The following is an 18234-nucleotide window of genomic DNA, read 5'->3' on the forward strand; positions in this document are numbered from 1 at the left end:
AACATGATATGATATGAACCTTGGCAAATATATCCTCTATGAAATGGGTTACTTTTAAAAACAATAGAGTCGCCACTAACCTATTTGTTCTAAATGCGGCTAGAACACCTATTTAACATACTATCAGTTTATTTGTCACCAAGGTTCAATGAAGCCAATTGTCAATAGTCTGCACCACCAGGTTTGGATTTAGGAGTGTAGTTATGCAAAAGAAATGTATTAGCACCTGTTCACACTCACCTAGCAGAGGATACCAGATTAACCCATAGATTACTTTCAAAATTGACCAATCAAGACTTTAATTCTTCTACTTATCAATTTACCTAACCTTTAAAAAGTGGATATTATTTTGAAGGACAAAGACTATTCTCACCTCAGAACTCCTAAAAGTATGCTAAGAACATAACCCACAATTATTCTTTCGAGGATTATTTGCTTAAAATTTTCTTATTTTTTTAAAAGGTGTTTATTACCTGACCTTTAATTCTCAGGAGGACTTGCATAAGACAAAGATCTCATGCCTTCAAACCTCAAAGGCTTGCAAAGACATTGCCTTCGAGATTTGAAAGAAAATTCTTTAAGGTTTTCTTTCAATAGCACACTTGATCGCAGGCAAGGAAAATAAAACAATTAAACGTATTCATAATATGCAATTAAAATCACAACTCGTGCAAAAGTCAAATGTAAAACATGCATCATAATTAAAGGATTCTAATAGAACCACTAATGGAAAGATTCATAGTGATTCTGTTAGAATCTCTGCCCTTCGTGGGATAATTAAGGATAAAAAAACTCCAATTAATTCAATAATCCTCATAGGGATTATGCACACAAACATGCAAACACACCCACACATAAAGAAGAGACAAAAACATGCACTCATGCATCAAATAGAGCACACAATAAGCAAACACATAAGAGAGGTGTTAACCACTTAAAGTTTGTTACAAATGTACGGTACAATACATTCGAGTTAGAGCACAATATAATTGTATTATAATACGAGGGTATTTTCGAGTTTCCATATGGGTTATATATACATATTGTAGTCGAGAGTTGAAACTCTAAGACAATTTTCATTATATGATAGTGAAAATTACAAAGGAACACTATGAACATAGACACATTATCGAACCATGTAAATTCATGTTTGTTTCTCTGTTAATTTTCTCTATTTTTTGTATTTACTTTGTGTGTGCACACGCATAACCTCAGGGCTTGATTTCTTAATAGTTACAAATTTAATTGGGCCTAAATTAGTAAAGCTTTAGACTATGAGGTAGGCATTTCATATTTTGGTGTCCAAGTGAAAGATATCTTTATATATGGAGCCGACAATTCACCGGATTCTAATAAATATCAATATGACTCTATGGTTGCTCCAAATAGTATTGATGGTTGTGTTCTCAAACCTAAGATATATGATCATTAGATCCTTGATGATTACTCACACGTGACCAAGAATACTTTGGAGACGTTACTTCTGAATCAAATTGGGATAAAGTCTACCTTGTCATCTAAGACAAGTTTGACTACTGTGAAAAGCTTCAAATCATTGTTGGTCTAAAGCCTCTCATTTTGTGGTTCGGGGAGTGTTACTAGAAGTTGGATTATATATATTCATTAATGATGATGTTGATAAGATGGAGTGGGGGAAAATGTTAGGGTCTTAGTGTTTTGCAGTCCTGACACATGATTTTGGTGTATGATTATGAGTTAATTGGAGGGATGCTCACTTAACCTAGATTCAACTATGTAAATGTCATGGGGATGGTTCCAATAATATCACTTTGACACTATGGTTGCCCCAGATAGTACTGATGATGGTGTTATTAAACCTAAGATATATGATCATTAGATCCTTGGTGATTACTCATATGTGACCGAAAGTACTTCGGAGACATTACTTTTGGGGGAACACTAGGTGCACAGCCTACCTCTCACGGTATCCTATTGGGTACTAAGTCGGCATCTTGAGGAGAGCTGAAAGGTAGACTATTGACATCATCGATGTAACGACCTGCTTAATTTCCACATATTATTTTTTTTCCATAATATAAATAAAATCATAATAACAAATTCAGCAAATCATAATCAACCTGTACCCGTGAGTAATAGGGATACATCATAAACACATCACGGAAGCCTATGCAGCAGGAAACATAAATCATAAACACCTCATTATACTATACATCACAAAACTAGAGTTACTACAACCACTATAGTTATATATACACAATACACAACCCAAAAGATGTCTTAGGGTCATTTCCACAAAATACTTCTGACTCTATCAAAACACTTACCCTTTTGGAAGGGCAAACTAGTTGTATTATCTCAGTGAAGCTTTATCCACTCTCCTATTAGGGGCTCCTGAAATGTTTATAAAGTTCGGGGTGAGACACCATTCGATAAGGGAAATAAACTAATATAGTGTGTGACAACATGGACATTTCTGTGATATATATATAATCATTTATATAAACATAACCAGTAAAACTGTATATCTCATTTCTAGAAAAACTGGTTTGCTCATTTCAAAGCAGAACATAATGGATTTCTACAAGCATAATTTATCTCATATCATAACAATAATACGAAAACAACCCTAGTAGGTTAGCTGACTGTTGTCACGTATTACCCCCACATGACTGGGTTGTGTGACTTAAAGGCGAGACCTAACAATGGTTGACCGACCACTTCTAATTCAAAAGTACAGTCTATAAGTCCGATGGGTCTGCCAGACCTGGTCTATACACCAGAGGCGCTCACACTTCTTAAAATCACATCGACCATCAAATCTTACACCACTCCGTATAGCAGCATTAACACAAATATCATGATGAATCATGAACACATAACATCGGTACCGTGCAAGTGCTAGCCTAGACCAAGTCAACCAGGTTCTGATAACATATAGCATATAATGAAACTATGATACATGAATATTTATACTATTCGTTGCCAAATCAATATCATCACATCATTTTGCATGTATATATATATATCATTATGAAAATCATCGACTCGTATGCTGGTATTTCATATTTTTCCATAGATCGGCTCGTACGCCGGCAAATACATCAATAGCACTGCCTATACGCCGACAAATATATCAATAGCGCGGCCCGTACGCCGACAAACATATCCATAGCATGGCCCGTACGCCGGCAAACATATCCATAGCATGGACCATACGTCAGCAAACATATCAATAACAGATTCCATAACATGTCACATTTCTGAGAAAACAGTATTTTACCATAAATTTTACTCATGCCACACAAACTAGGTTTTTTCGTATATTTAACATACCATCATTTTCAGCAGTATTTTTCAAATATAAATCATATATAAATATATTTATTTTCCTGAAATCAAATGATGTAATAACATACATATATTTTCATAAAATAAATAGCTTAGTTTATCCCCTTACCTGAGTCCTAAAAAGCCCCTAAAACAAATAGCCCCGCACCCGCAGGGTTCCCCGTTCAACACCTTGAAAACGACATTCCCCAGAACTAAAGTTTAATATTTATACGTGTACTACACTTCCTACAACTGTCAAAAACAAAATACTGAGTAGAAAGTCTTACCCTACATTTGGGATGGTTTCCAACTCAACCCCACCGACGATCGGCTCCGACAGACTTGTAGAGAACTTTCCCAAGAGCGTTGTGGTGGCCTCATATCGTCAATCCAGTGACTAATGGGGCCGAAATCGAAGGGAGAGACCGTAGAGAGAGAAAAGAAAGGGTTTCGATGAACTTCCTATGTAAGAAAATAAGTTTAACACTATTTATACTGTGAGATTCGTTGATGAGTCACATCATCTTGTTGACAAGTCCTGTAGAAAGTTCATCGACAAACCCGAACCCTCGTTGATGAATTTCAGACTTTCAAAATTTCTCTCTCGGTATCTTCTCATCGACGAGATGGAACTTTGTCGACGAGATCCTGAAGAACCCTTGTCAACGAAACCTCTATGTTTGTCGACAAGGCCTGAAAAATTTCTTGAGATTATCACATTCAAAATACAATGTCGTCAACAAAAGTGAAGCATTTGTTGATGAAGTCGGCTGCCTCTTTCTGTTCCTGTTTCCATTTTTCTTTCTTTTTATTATTATAATACCATTATTCTTCGGGTTATTACAATCGATAAGTGTCTTGGGCTTCCATGTGAGATTAGGATCCTCATGGACGATCTATTTGAAAATGAGATTGTTTATTCAATGAGTCCAATCCAGTTTTGATAATGACAAATCACTTGGTATTTGATCTATGCATTGAGATTGTGAACATGAACTATATTAAGCATGCACGGAAAGATAACAAGTCATGGAAGCCATGAAAAGTAAAGCATGCACAACTTGGCAAATCCATGGAATTGAAAGAGTACAAGAATGAAGATGCAAGCGGCAAGTTCAAGAGCGTCATAGGAATGGGTACTTAGAACTCACGTATTTACATTTTCATATGATTTAATTTGAAGCTCAAATCCTAAACTAGAATGACCTTAGGACTCATGCATTTCATGAACATTATTAGGGGACATTCATGGACTTAGAAATATTTTTAAAACCCCGAAAAATATTTTTATAAAAGAGCCAAGAAAAAAAGAAAAGCAGTTTTTCAAAGTATAAAGAAAAAAATTCATGAAATAGGAACTTCAGATGACTGAACTTAGCGATCAGTCACCTGAAGTTGCCACTTTAGAAGACCGAAGTTAACCTCAGTCATCTAAAGAATTTATTCATAAGAGCAAAGATTAAGTTCAGTCACCTGAAAAATTAATGGTGAAACACAGAACCTAACAGAAGTACCTCAGAAGACTGAACCCAGACTTCAGTTGTCTAAACCCGACACTTCGGTCATCTAAACCCGACACTTTAGTCGTCTGAACCCCAAACTTTAGTCGTCTGACCCTGTGTTTAGGTTATTTTTTCGAAGCTCTTGGAACTTCAGTCGTTTGACAATTTAACCTCAGTCATTTAAACTTACGGGAAAACTTAAAAATATAATTTTTAATAAGAGAACTCGTGAGATATTTTTTGATCCAACGGTTGAGATCTATTCTAAGGACAAGATACCTATATATTGAACATGTAAACCCTAGTACGTAAGCTAAAATCAATGAGAAGAGAAGAGAACATTTTTTTTGAAAAAGAATTGAGATACTTGAGCATATAGCTATACGATTGCCTGCACTCCAGCTCATATTCATCAAGTTTGGGCAAATCAACTTAGAAAAACAAAAGGATTTCGTATACACATATTGATTTCTTTCTGATATTGAGGTTTGGTAAATCACACTAATTGTTATGAGTTATTCTCATAGAGTTTCTCCATCTAAACTAATGTGCTGATTAATATCTAGTTTTCAAAGAGCTTGTCATTGTAAAATCTACTTTTGAATATTTGTTAAGAGGATGATCTTGAGCGTGCATATACTAAATCATTTTTTGTAAGATTACCACTTGAGAAAAGCTTTTGTTATTGATTAGATATTTTTGATTCAAGTGAGTTTTTCATTCAAAAACTTGGTACTTTTATTATTCTAAAATCTACATGACTGAAAAGTCTAAAGGTTATCTATATACACTTGAGAGAAATATTGTTGTGACAAAGTTTGTTTCAAATGTTTGCAATCTTTAAAGTTTTTTTTTTTAAAAGATTTAACCTAAATTCTCCAAAGCTTTTACTTATATCATCATTTTGGGAGATTTGATTAAAAAAAGGGAAATTGTGTGTTGGAAGCATATTCATTCATATAACGATTATATCATTACATTCATTCTGAGTTTCAAATTTTATCATATGATTATGTATTAGGAATTTCAATTGTACTCACTAACTTTGTTAGAAGCAACATTGAGTGTTTTGCAGATATTTGATATTTGATTGTAATCACGGTTCGGGTTGTGAATCGGATTTGAGGAGAGAGTTGTATCTCTTATAAGCAGCAGATTAGGAGGAAGTTGTACCTCTTGTAAGTTGTGGATTGTAAGGGAAGTTCCGTCCCAATTTAAGGAGTATAGATTATTGTGGATTCCTTGAGTGGGTTGCTCAAGGCGAAGACGTAGGCCGGGTCGGCTGAACCTCGTAAAATCGCATTTGCGTTCTCTCTTCCCTTATCTTTTAATTTCTGCAATGCACATCATTAGTTACATTGCATGTATGTTCGTTGAATAATCTCACACAAACTTGGTAAGTAATTGGTTAAATTTAGACACAGGGACTAAGTGGTGAAAAAGTTTCAAACAATTTTTAAAAGACCCAATTCACCCTCCCCTCTTGGGATGATACCTAAATCAACATTTGGTATCAGAGCGGGTTTTCAAAGTTTTAATAGTTCATTTGTAAAAAGATCACATGGCACACATCGGTGTAACTCCATTCGGTGGGGGACACTCATCCACTAGACCATGTATTTTTTGCGGTGTAAATTACACTTATTGGAAATGTACAATGAGCATATACCTATTAAACGTAGATTGGAAGGAGTGGAAAATAGTAACTAAGGGAAATCATGTTCCCATGAAAGTCATTGATAAGATTAATGTACCTAAAACTGAAGATGGGTATACAGAGGAAGAATGGAAATACGTACAAATAAACGCTACTGCAATGAACTTGTTTTTCTGTGCATTAGCTATAAATGAATTTAATAGGATAATGGCATGTAATTGTGCTAAAGAAATTTGGGACAAATTAGAAGTTACATATGAAGGCGCTAAGGAAGTAAAGGATAGTAGGATAGACATGCTCACCAGTGAATATGTAACATTTAAAATGACTATTGATAAATCTATTCAATCCATGTGCACTAGATTCACACACACTACAAATTCTTGAAATGCACTTGAAAAAACTTACTCTACTTATGAGTTGATTAAGAAAATACTTAGGGGATTACCTCCAGTTTGGGAAGCGAAAGTTACAACAATAGTAGAACGAAGAAATCTCAAGGAGATGTTTCTAGATGAACTCATTGGATCGCTCATCACTTATGAGCTGACAATAAATGAGAGAAAGAATAAGCAAAGCAAAGCAAAGCAAAAATAGCTACAACACTTAAGGCATCGTCAAACAACTCTAGTGAAGAAAGTGATTCGGAATCAGATGATGACATGGCGTTGCTAACAAAGAAGTTCGGGAAGTTATTGAAGAAGAATAAGAAGTTCAACAAAAAATTTCAGAACTTAAAATCAGAAAGAGGAGAGTCAAGCATGAAGAAAAAAAAGGAAGATCCACCAACATGCTACAACTGCAGAGAGGTTGGACACATCAAGCTTGAGTGTCCCAAACTAGTGAAAGCCTCTAAGAAAAAGAAGAAGGCGCTAAAAGTCAGTTGGGATACGCACAACACTAGTTGTTCTGAATCAGGATCCAGTGATGTCAAAATTGCCAATTTGTGTCTAATGGCACATGATGACCGTGAGGTACAATCATCATTCTCATCATTTTCTTATTATTCTAGTGATTCTGAAAATAAGAATGACATGCTTTCATATGATGAACTGAAACAAGAATACTTGTACTCTATTAAAATGCTTGAGAAGAAAACAAAGAAAATTTCTAATTTGAAAAGTAAAGTCAAAGAACTTTCAAGTTTAGTGGAACGCCAAAATGAATCTCATGCATCTCTCGTGAAAGACAAAGATTTGAAAATTGAGGAGTTAGAAAAGGATTTGAAAGATAAATATGAAATTATTTGTAAATTTACTGAAGAACAAAATAATTTTGAAAAACTCCTAGGAGCTCAAAGAAATTCCCTAAAAAAGGAAAGGCTTGGTTTTAATGGAAAGGAAAATCTAAAACAGAGACATCTTCACATGAGATATTTTATAAGAGTGTCAAAATCATATGTTCCAACTAAATATTATCATAGAAATATTACATGCTTTAAATGTAAGAGGTTGGTGTTAGTTAAGGTGTAGTCCCAAGAGGGGAGGGGAATTGGATATTAAAAAATTTAAACCACTTAATATTCTTTCACACACTTCTTATAAGTTCACCAAATGCTTCTAGTTGCTCAATTTTGTGTGAGTGTGGCAATCCTATCTATGCATGCAATATCCTTAATTTAAATACAATGCGGAAAATAAAGAGTAAAAGGGAGAGAGATGACAAACGCGATTTTACGAGGTTCAGCCGACTTGGTCTACGTCCTCGCCTTGAGCAACCACTCAAGGATTCACTAATAACCCTACTCCTTAAAGTGGGACAGAGCTTCCCTTACAAACCGCTGCTTATAAGAGGTACAGCTCCCTCCTTATCCGCTGCTCACAAGAGGTACAGCTTCCTCCTCACACCCGGTTCACAACCCGAACCGTGTTTACAATAAAATCTGACAATAACACTCAAAACAATGCTTCTAAACAAAAGCTTGTGAGTACAATTCAATTTCCTAGTACATTAACATATGATAAAACTTGAAGCTCAAGTATGTATGAAAAATGATACAATCGTTTGATGTATGCTATGTGTCAACACACAAATTCGTATTTAATCAAAATAGGTTTTTCAATAAGAAGCCCAATGAACAATATATATATATATGAATATGTGTTTATCTACTTCTTGAAGTTCAAATCAATCAACCAAGCTAACAAGATTTTCTCAAAACATGATCTTCCTAAAATTCAGTTTTTATATTTGAATACACACTCAAGATCAAAACTTCTTTCAAACGATGAACAAGTAAAGAGATGAGAGATTCTTGAAAAAAATGATAACTTGACAGATCAAACCTTAATACTGGATCAAAGTTTAGTTGGATGAATGAGTGCTCTTTTGATTTCAATTGAGATTTTCCCAAACAAATATGGAAGAAGATTGAAGTGCAGAAAACCGACTCTAGGGTTCAAATCTTGCAATGAGAAGTATGTATTTCTTGTTGTCTCCCTTAGCTTATGTTCTAGGGTTTTGATATTCATAATATATATTATATTACCCTTAGAATTAATCTTAGTCATTGGATAAATAATATACTCCGCGTGTCTTTCTAATAAAGAGTTGATTTTTAGGCTTTCCCGCGAGTTCAGGCAACTGAACTCGACTTTAGGCTCCTGAAGTGTCAACTTCAAGCGCCTGAGGTTCCAAGGTCAGGCGACTGAAGAGCCTTGGCTAGGTTCTGTCTTTCCATTTAATTCTTCAGGCGACTAAACTTAATCTTCAGGCAACTGAAGAAATTCTTCAGGCTATTGAGGTTTGAGTTCAGGCGACCGAACTCACAATTTTCTCAAATTTTCATTTCTAACTAAAAAATCTTCTTGACTTCTTTTCTTGGGTCTTTCATAAAATATATTTTTCATAATTTTGAAAGCATTTCAAGGTCTATGAGAGTTTCCTAATGATGTGCATGAAATGCATGAGTCTTAAACTATTCTATGTTATAATGAGCTTCAAAATAAATCATATGCCAATGTAAATACATAAGCTCTAAATACTCATTCCCAAGAGTTTCTTGAACTTTGCCGCTTGCATCTTGATTCTCATACTCTTTAAGTTCCAAGGTGCTTTCCACGATTTGTAGGCTTTACTTGAATGCATCCATAACTTGTTATCTTTCCGTGCATGGTTAATATAGGTCCTGTACACAAACTCAATGCACAGATCAAATACCAAGTGGTTTGTCATTATCAAAATAAGATTGGACTCATAGAGTCAACAATCTCTCCCTTTTTGATGATGACACATGCACGAGCAAAAATATATAATGGGTTACGCCCAACTAAAGGCTCCCCCTCAATTAATGCATCAAATATTCAACGAATGACAATATGTTCATGTTCATACACAAGGTGTTTAGTCTGAATCCAAATAAAATATGAAATATGCTTCCATGTTATTACTTTTGCCTTTTTCCAGATTTTCTCCCCTTTTTGACATCAACAAAAAGGTGTAAACAAATAAAGCATGAGTAGACACAACCTTATGTTCTTCTGCCCTTAGAGATCTTAAGGTTTTAAATGTGTCAAAATGTTGATACCAAATATTAATAATATGCACTTCCAAGTGATTTAGTCATAAGAAATGTTGCTCCCCCTAAATTATATCATCTAACACGATTTTAAGCAACCTCTCGACTATGCATGAGACCTAATTCACGCCTAATTTGTATAAATTTATCCTTTGAAAGTGATTTCGTGAATATATCGGCCCATTGTTCATCTGTGCATACAAATTCAAGTCTTACAACCCCTTTTTGTACATGGTCACGAAGAAAGTGATGTTGTATTTCTATGTGCTTAGTTCGTGAATGTAATATGAGATTCTTTGAGATATTTATTGCACTAGTATTATCACATCTTATGGGAATTATTTCATAGCTTAATCCAAAATCCTTCAGTTGTTGCTTCATGTAAAGCGTTTGAGCACAACAACTACCTGCCGCTATGTATTCAGCTTCAGCTGTGGAAAGAGCGACTGCATTTTGTTTCTTGGAAAACCAAGAGACCAAGAAGTGTCCTAAGAAGTGACAAGTACCACTAGTGCTCTTCCTATCCACTTTACTACTTGCATAATTAGCATCTAAATAACTAAGAATCTCAAATGATGTGTGTTTAGGATACCATAACCCAATGTCCATGGTTCCTATCAAATATCTAAGTATACGTTTAACAGCTAGCAAGTGAGACTCTTTTGGAGTAGACTGAAATCTTGCGCACAAACATACGCTAAACATTATATTTGGTCTACTGGCAATCAGGTATAACAAGCTACCTATCATTCCACAATATAGTTTGACATCTACTGGTATACTTTGTTCATCTTTATCTAATTTCAATGAAGTGCTCATAGGTGTACCTAGTATTTTTCCGTCTTCCATGTTAAACTTTTTGAGTAGGTCTCTAATATACTTTGATTGATTTATGAATATTCCACGATTTGCTTGTTTAATCTGAAATCCTAGGAAGAAATTTAGTTCACCCATCATGCTCATCTCAAATTCATTTTGCATTGTATGGGCAAATTCATTACACAATTCTTTATTGGTAGCGCCAAAAATGATGTCATCTACATACACTTGCACTAGGAGAATATCATCTTTCTTAGCCTTTATGAACAGGGTTGTATTTATCTTTCCTCTTATAAATCCATTTTCTAACAGAAAACTGCTTAGCCTTTCATACCAAGCTTTAGGAGCTTGCTTTAAACCGTACAAGGCCTTTGTTAGTTTATAAACATGATCTGAGTTCTTATGGTTTTCAAATCTAGGGGGTTGTTCTACATACACTTTCTCATTTATGTAGCCATTTAAAAATGCGCTTTTCACGTCCATTTGATTTCAAAATCTATACCTTCTTCTTGGTTATATCCCTGAGCTACTTGTCGCGAAGTCCCGGGAGCGCATGTGCCCCGGGCGGGGAAATAAAAATCAATTTTTAATTTTCTAGGAAAAATAGGGAATGTCGGAGTCGCCACTAACCTTTAATGTGGTTAGAACACGTGATTACTACCCCGTTAGGGGTAGAATGGGTATACGTTACCAGAGTTAGGCTCGGGAGTTCGGTTACGCGAGGGGAAGGTACGAGCACCCCCTACGCGCCTGTTCGTACGAACGGTACTTAATTAATTTAGAATTATCCCTAAGTTAATTTAAAAAATCTTTAAATTACTCCTTTTATGAATTTATGAATACACATGAAAAATAAATAAATAAATATAATAAATATAATATATACATATATATTCCCTCAGAGCTTAAGGTACGTGATGTCCGAAGGCTCATACCCCCGCAATAAAATCATAGGGATGAAAATCAAGAAAATACTTTACAAAAATAGCTCCCAGATTTATTTTCAAAATTTATAGATTTTTCATAAATAATTTAAAATATTTTCCAAAATTCTCTGGGAGATTTCAATACATGATAATAGAATAATAAATTAATATATTAAGCTAACATATAATAAGCAATAAAATATCATACGCTATACATGTTAAGATACTAAAAATACTAAAGCAAATAGTACCAAATAATAATAATAATAATGTATAATGTAGAATAAATTACTAAAAATAACATAATACTGAAATATACCAATATTCTTAATATAAACGTATAATCTAAGAATACTAAATATAACAACATACTTAATATAGCAGTATACTCATATAAATCATATAACAATATAATATAAATAAATATGTACAATAATGGTAATAATAATTCACTTCTAATAATGATAATGATAATAAGGATATGATGTATAACATAATAATTACCTTAATATTAACATGCAATTAAAGATATGCACACTACATATATAGGTAAATCGCTAACTAAGGCAGCAAATCAAACTTAGGGTTAATAATATGGACACCAATGAGAAGTCAAGGAAGTAATGAAATTATGGAAACAAGTTATTGCTGAAAATAATATATACCAATGCAGCACGGTTGCCAAACTTAATATACACCCTAAATATACAAATGTTAAACATTCAATAATAACAAAAATAACCATAAATATGAAAATCGAACAGTTAAGATAGTCATAATAATAATAAAAACCCACCATGTGATTATAACAAAAAAAAACCTAATCGTGGATATTTGGATATACAACAACAATGACCGCTTTAAATATGCGCACAAATACATTTACACGTAACACCACTAATAACAAAACTCAAAGTAATTAAACTTGAACACACATTAATAATGAAAATTCTACAAAAAAGATAGAACCTAAATATTAACAAATATGATATAAAAAATATCCCCAAACAATATTATAGGTGAAAAATTTTAAATTTTAAATATTGAGACAAGTTAATAAAATTTCTACAAATAATGACAAAATAAAGTAAAAACATTAAAAAAAAAAAGTATAATAAAATACGATAAAATAAAAAAGTCCTGTACAAACATGACCAATAATTGTTAAATTCCGCCCCTAGGGTTGAGCTTAGTTGGCAGGGCGGACTCCAGGGGTTGCCTTTCACGAGGTCAGGGATCTTCCGACCCCGGGTTCTATTCCTGCGGCTGGGCGCCTGAATTTACCCCTCTGTGGTGTGTGGGGCCATACTACAGGGTGTGGGATTAGTCACAGGCCGGTGCAACGGACCGTAAAACGGACGTCGTTGACGGTAGTGGACACCCGGGACGTACCCAAAAAAAAATTGTTAAATTCCATTACTTTAAAAATAATAATAGTCCGTGTTTACAATATACTGCAAGCATAATAAAAATTCAAACTTGAATAATCCTACATATATACATGTGCATGTGTGTGTTTACTGCGTGCCTGTGTTTGTGCGTGTGCAGGAAGGCTTACAGTCGTGCGAGTGTGTCACCGTTGCTGGGGAAGATGGCCGTGAAGTGGTGAGAGTTGATGGGGTTGCCGGAGCGTGGCTGTGCTGGTGGGCAGGGAGCGAGCTGCTGTGTTCGGAGGGCTCTGCCCGTGCTTGGTGTGGGGGAGATACTGACAGTGGCTTGCAGGGGATTGGGAGTGTTGCCGAAGGAGCTCTCGGAAAGTGGTCGGCCAGAGTTGCAGAAGGCCGCTGGCTGGTTCTCGGCTACAACAGCTGGTGTCTGGCCAAACTGGGCAGTGGTTGGAACAGGGGAAATCTGTAGAGTAACAGAGGACTTGGAGGATGGCTGGACTGCGGGTGTGATCGGGACCAACTGGTATGGCTGCTCGGTGGTGCTCGGAGGGATATGAACGGAGGGAGGGCGAGATTGAGGGGGCAGAGCTGTGCAGAGAGGCTGTGTGTGTGGCGGTGGTCGGAGTGGAGGTTGCTGGGGGACTAAGAGACAGAGAGGAGAATAGTTGTGCGAGGCCCCCCCCCCCCTAGTAAAAATAATAAAGTACTAAAAATAATATAAAAAAAAAAAAAAACAACATCAACAACAACAACAACAACAATAATAATAATAATAATAATAATAATAATAATAATAATAATAATAATAAAAATAAAAATAAAAATAAAAATAAAAATAAAAATAAAAGTAATAATAATAATAGTAATCAATAATAATAATAATAATAATAATAATGATAAAAATACTAAAAATAATACTGATAACAAAATAATAATAATAGTAATAACAAAAATAAATAATAATAATAATAAAGATAATAAAAATACTAATAAAAAATAATAATAATAATAATAATAATATTTAAAAAATAACAAAGGTAATAATAATGAAAATAAAAATAATAATAGTAATATTATAATAATAATAATAATAATAATAATAATAATAATAATAATATTGGGTCTGGGTAAAAATGGGGTGTCTACACTACTAATCTAGCCTTATTTCTCACAACTATTCCATTTTCATCTTTCTTATTCTTATATATCCATTTGGTCCCTATGATTGACTTATCCTCTGGTCTGGGAACTAACATCCATACTCTATTTCTTTCAAATTGATTTAATTCCTCTTGCATGGATAGCACCCAAGATTCATCCTCTATAGCTTCACTCCCATTCTTATGTTCTTCTTGTGATAAAAATGCACAATGACTCATCATGTTCCTAAGAGAGGAGCGAGTGGATACTCCACGTAATGGTTCACCTATTATTTGATCTATGGGATGATTCTTTATGTATTTCCATTCTCTGGGTGGTGCATTTACCTCAGCTGTAGTTTCTTCAATTTCAATGGATGGTTCTCTAAGTTCAATTTTCTTTTATAAATCATTCTCAATTGATAGTTCTTTTAGTTCCTTGTTTAATTCAGGTTCATCTTCATCAATTCTTTTGGAGAAGTGGTTCTTAAGCAAATCTGTAAGATACAATTAAACAACTAGCTTTGGTACCCAGATTGTCTTGGGTCCAGGAGGGTTAGTGCTAGGTTCACCCTTAATCTTCCATACTTTCCTAATTTTTACATCTTTGTTTTTGAATGGGCAGTCAAATAGTATGTGACCCAACCTTCTACATTTAAAGCATGTAGTATATCTATAATGATTTTTAGTTGGAACAAATGACTTTGATTCTTTTGTGAAATACCCCATGTAAAGTTGTCTTTTGCTTATATTTTCTTTACCATTAAAATCGAGCCCTTCTTTTTCTAGAGAATTTCTTTGAGATCCTAAGAGCTTTTCAAAGTTGGTTTGTCCTTTGGTAAATTTACAAATAATTTCAAATTTGTCTCTCAAGTCCTTTTCTAATTCCTCAATTTTCAGCTCTTTATCCTTCATGGAAGATGCATGAGATTCATTTTGGTGTTCAACAAGATTTGAAAGTTCTTTGACTTGGCTTCTTAACTTAGAAATTTTTTTTTGTTTTCTTCTCAAGTATTTTAATAGTGTATAGGTATTCTTATTTCAGTTCACCATATGACATCATATCATTTTCATTTTCAGATTCACTAGAGTAGTATGAAGATGATGAACGAGATGATAGTACCTCAAAGTCATCATGTGCCATTAGACACAGATTGGCAACCTCGTTGTCGCTGGATTCATATTCTAAGATGCTAGTGCTGTGTGTATCCCAGCCGACTTTCAACGCCTTCTTCTGTTTTCTTGAAACTTTCATGAGTTTGGGGCACTCAGGCTTGATGTGTCCAACTTCTCGGCAATTGTAGCATGTTGGTGGATCCTCCTTCTTTTTCTTCATGCTTTGCTATCCTCTTTCTGATTTAGAATTCTGAAATTTTCTGTCGAACTTTTTGTTCTTCTTTAAGAACTTTCCAAACTTCTTTGTTAGCAAGGCCATGTCATCATCTGTTTCGGAATTGCTTCCTTCACTTGAGTAGCTTGATGATGTCTTAAGTGCAGTGACCTTCTTAGCTTTGCTTTGTTCATTTTTCCTCATGTTTATTGCCAGCTCATAGGTGGAAAGTGATCCAATGAGTTCGTCCACTGACATCTCCTTGAGATTTCTCCCTTCTGCTATTGCAGTAGCTTTTGCTTCCCACACTGGAGGTAATCCCTTGAGTATTTTCCTGATCAACTCATAAGAGGGGTAAGTTTTTCCAAGAACATTTAAAGAGTTAATGATGTGTGTGAATTTAGTGTACATGGATTGTATGGATTCATCAATCGTCATTTTAAATGCTTCATATTCACTAGTAAGCATGTCTATTCTGCTATCCTTTACTTCCTTAGTGCCTTCATATGTAACTTCTAATTTTTTCCAAATTTCTTTAGTTGAGTTACATGCCATTACCCTATTAAATTCATTGACATCTAGTGCACAGAAGAGTATATTCATGGCAGTGGCATTAATTTGAACTGACTTCCAATCCTCTTCAATATATTCATCTTCAGTTTTAGGTACATTAATCTTATCAATTACTTTCATGGAAATGTGATTTCCCTTATTCATAATTTTCCAAACTTTCCAATCTATGTTCAGTAGATATATGCTCATCTTATGTTTCCAATAGGTGTAATTTACACCACAGAAAATAGGTGGTCTAGTGGATGAGTGTCCCTCACCAAATGGAGTTACACCAATGTGTGTCATGTGATTGTTTTACAAATTAACTATCAAGTCTAAGTAAACATGCTCTGATACCAAATGTTGATTAAGTTGTAGTCCCAAGAGGGAGGGGGGGGTGAATTGGATATTAAAAAATTTAAACCACTTAATATTCTTTCACACACTTCTTATAAGTTCACCAAATGCTTCTAGTTGCTCAATTTTGTGTGAGTGTGGCAATCCTATCTATGCATGCAATATCCTTAATTTAAATACAATGCGGAAAATAAAGAGTAAAAGGGAGAGAGATGACAAACGCGTTTTTACGAGGTTCAGCCGACTTGGCCTACGTCCTCGCCTTGAGCAACCACTCAAGGATTCACTAATAACCCTACTCCTTAAAGTGGGACGGAGCTTCCCTTACAAATCGCTGCTTATAAGAGGTACAGCTCCCTCCTTATCCGCTGCTCACAAGAGGTACAGCTTCCTCCTCACACCCAGTTCACAACCTGAACCGTGTTTACAATGAAATCTGATAATAACACTCAAAACAATGCTTCTAAACAAAAGTTTGTGAGTACAATTCAATTTTCCTAGTATATTAACATATGATAAAACTTGAAGCTCAAGAATGTATGAAAAATGATACAATCGTTTGATGTATGCTATGTGTCAACACACAAATTCGTATTTAATCAAAATAGGTTTTTCAATAAGAAGCCCAATGAACAATATATATATGAATATGTGTTTATCTACTTCTTGAAGTTCAAATCAATCAACCAAGCTAACAAGATTTTCTCAAAACATGATCTTCCCAAAATTCAGTTTTTATATGTGAATACACACTCAAGATTAAAACTTCTTTCAAACGATGAACAAGTAAAGAGACGAGAGATTCCTGAAAAAAATGATAACTTGACAGATCAAACCTTAATACTGGATCAAAGTTTAGTTGGATGAATGAATGCTTTTTTTATTTCAGTAGAGATTTTCCCAAACAAATATGAAAGAAGATTGAAGTGCAGAAAATCGGCTCTAGGGTTCAAATCTTGTAATGAGAAGTATGTATTTCTTGTTGTGTCCCTTAGCTTATGTTCTAGGGTTTAGATATTCATAATATATATTATATTACCCTTAGAATTAATCTCAGCCATTGGATCAATAATATACTCCATGTGTCTTTTTAATAAAGAGCTGATTTTTAGGCTTTCTCGCAAGTTCAGGCAACCGAACTCAACTTCAGGCTCCTGAAGTGTCAACTTCAGGCGCTTGAGGTTCCAAGGTCAGGTGACCGAAGAACCTCGGTCAGGTTCTGTCTTCTCCATTTAATTCTTCAGGTGACTGAACTTAATCTTCAGACAACCGAAGAAATTCTTCAGGCTACTGAGGATTGAGTTCAGGCGACCGAACTCACAATTTTCTCAAATTTTCATTTCTAACTAAAAAATCTGCTTGGCTTCTTTTCTTGGGTCTTTCATAAAATATATTTTTCATGATTTTGAAAGCATTTCAAGGTCCATGAGAGTTTCCTAATGATGTGCATGAAAGGCATGAGTCTTAAACTATTCTATGTTATAATGAGTTTTAAAATAAATCATATGCCAATGTAAATACATAAGCTCTAAATACCCATTCCCAAGAGTTTCTTGAACTTTGCCGCTTGCATCTTGATTCTCATACTCTTTCTCATACTCTTTAAGTTCCAAGATGCTTTGCACGATTTGTAGGCTTTACTTGAATGCATCCATAACTTGTCATCTTTCCGTGCACGGTTAATATAGGTCCTGTACACAAACTCAATGCACAGATCAAATACCAAGTGATTTGT

Source organism: Malania oleifera, chromosome 13, assembly GCF_029873635.1.
Source record: "Malania oleifera isolate guangnan ecotype guangnan chromosome 13, ASM2987363v1, whole genome shotgun sequence".
Taxonomy (NCBI): Eukaryota; Viridiplantae; Streptophyta; class Magnoliopsida; order Santalales; family Ximeniaceae; genus Malania; species Malania oleifera.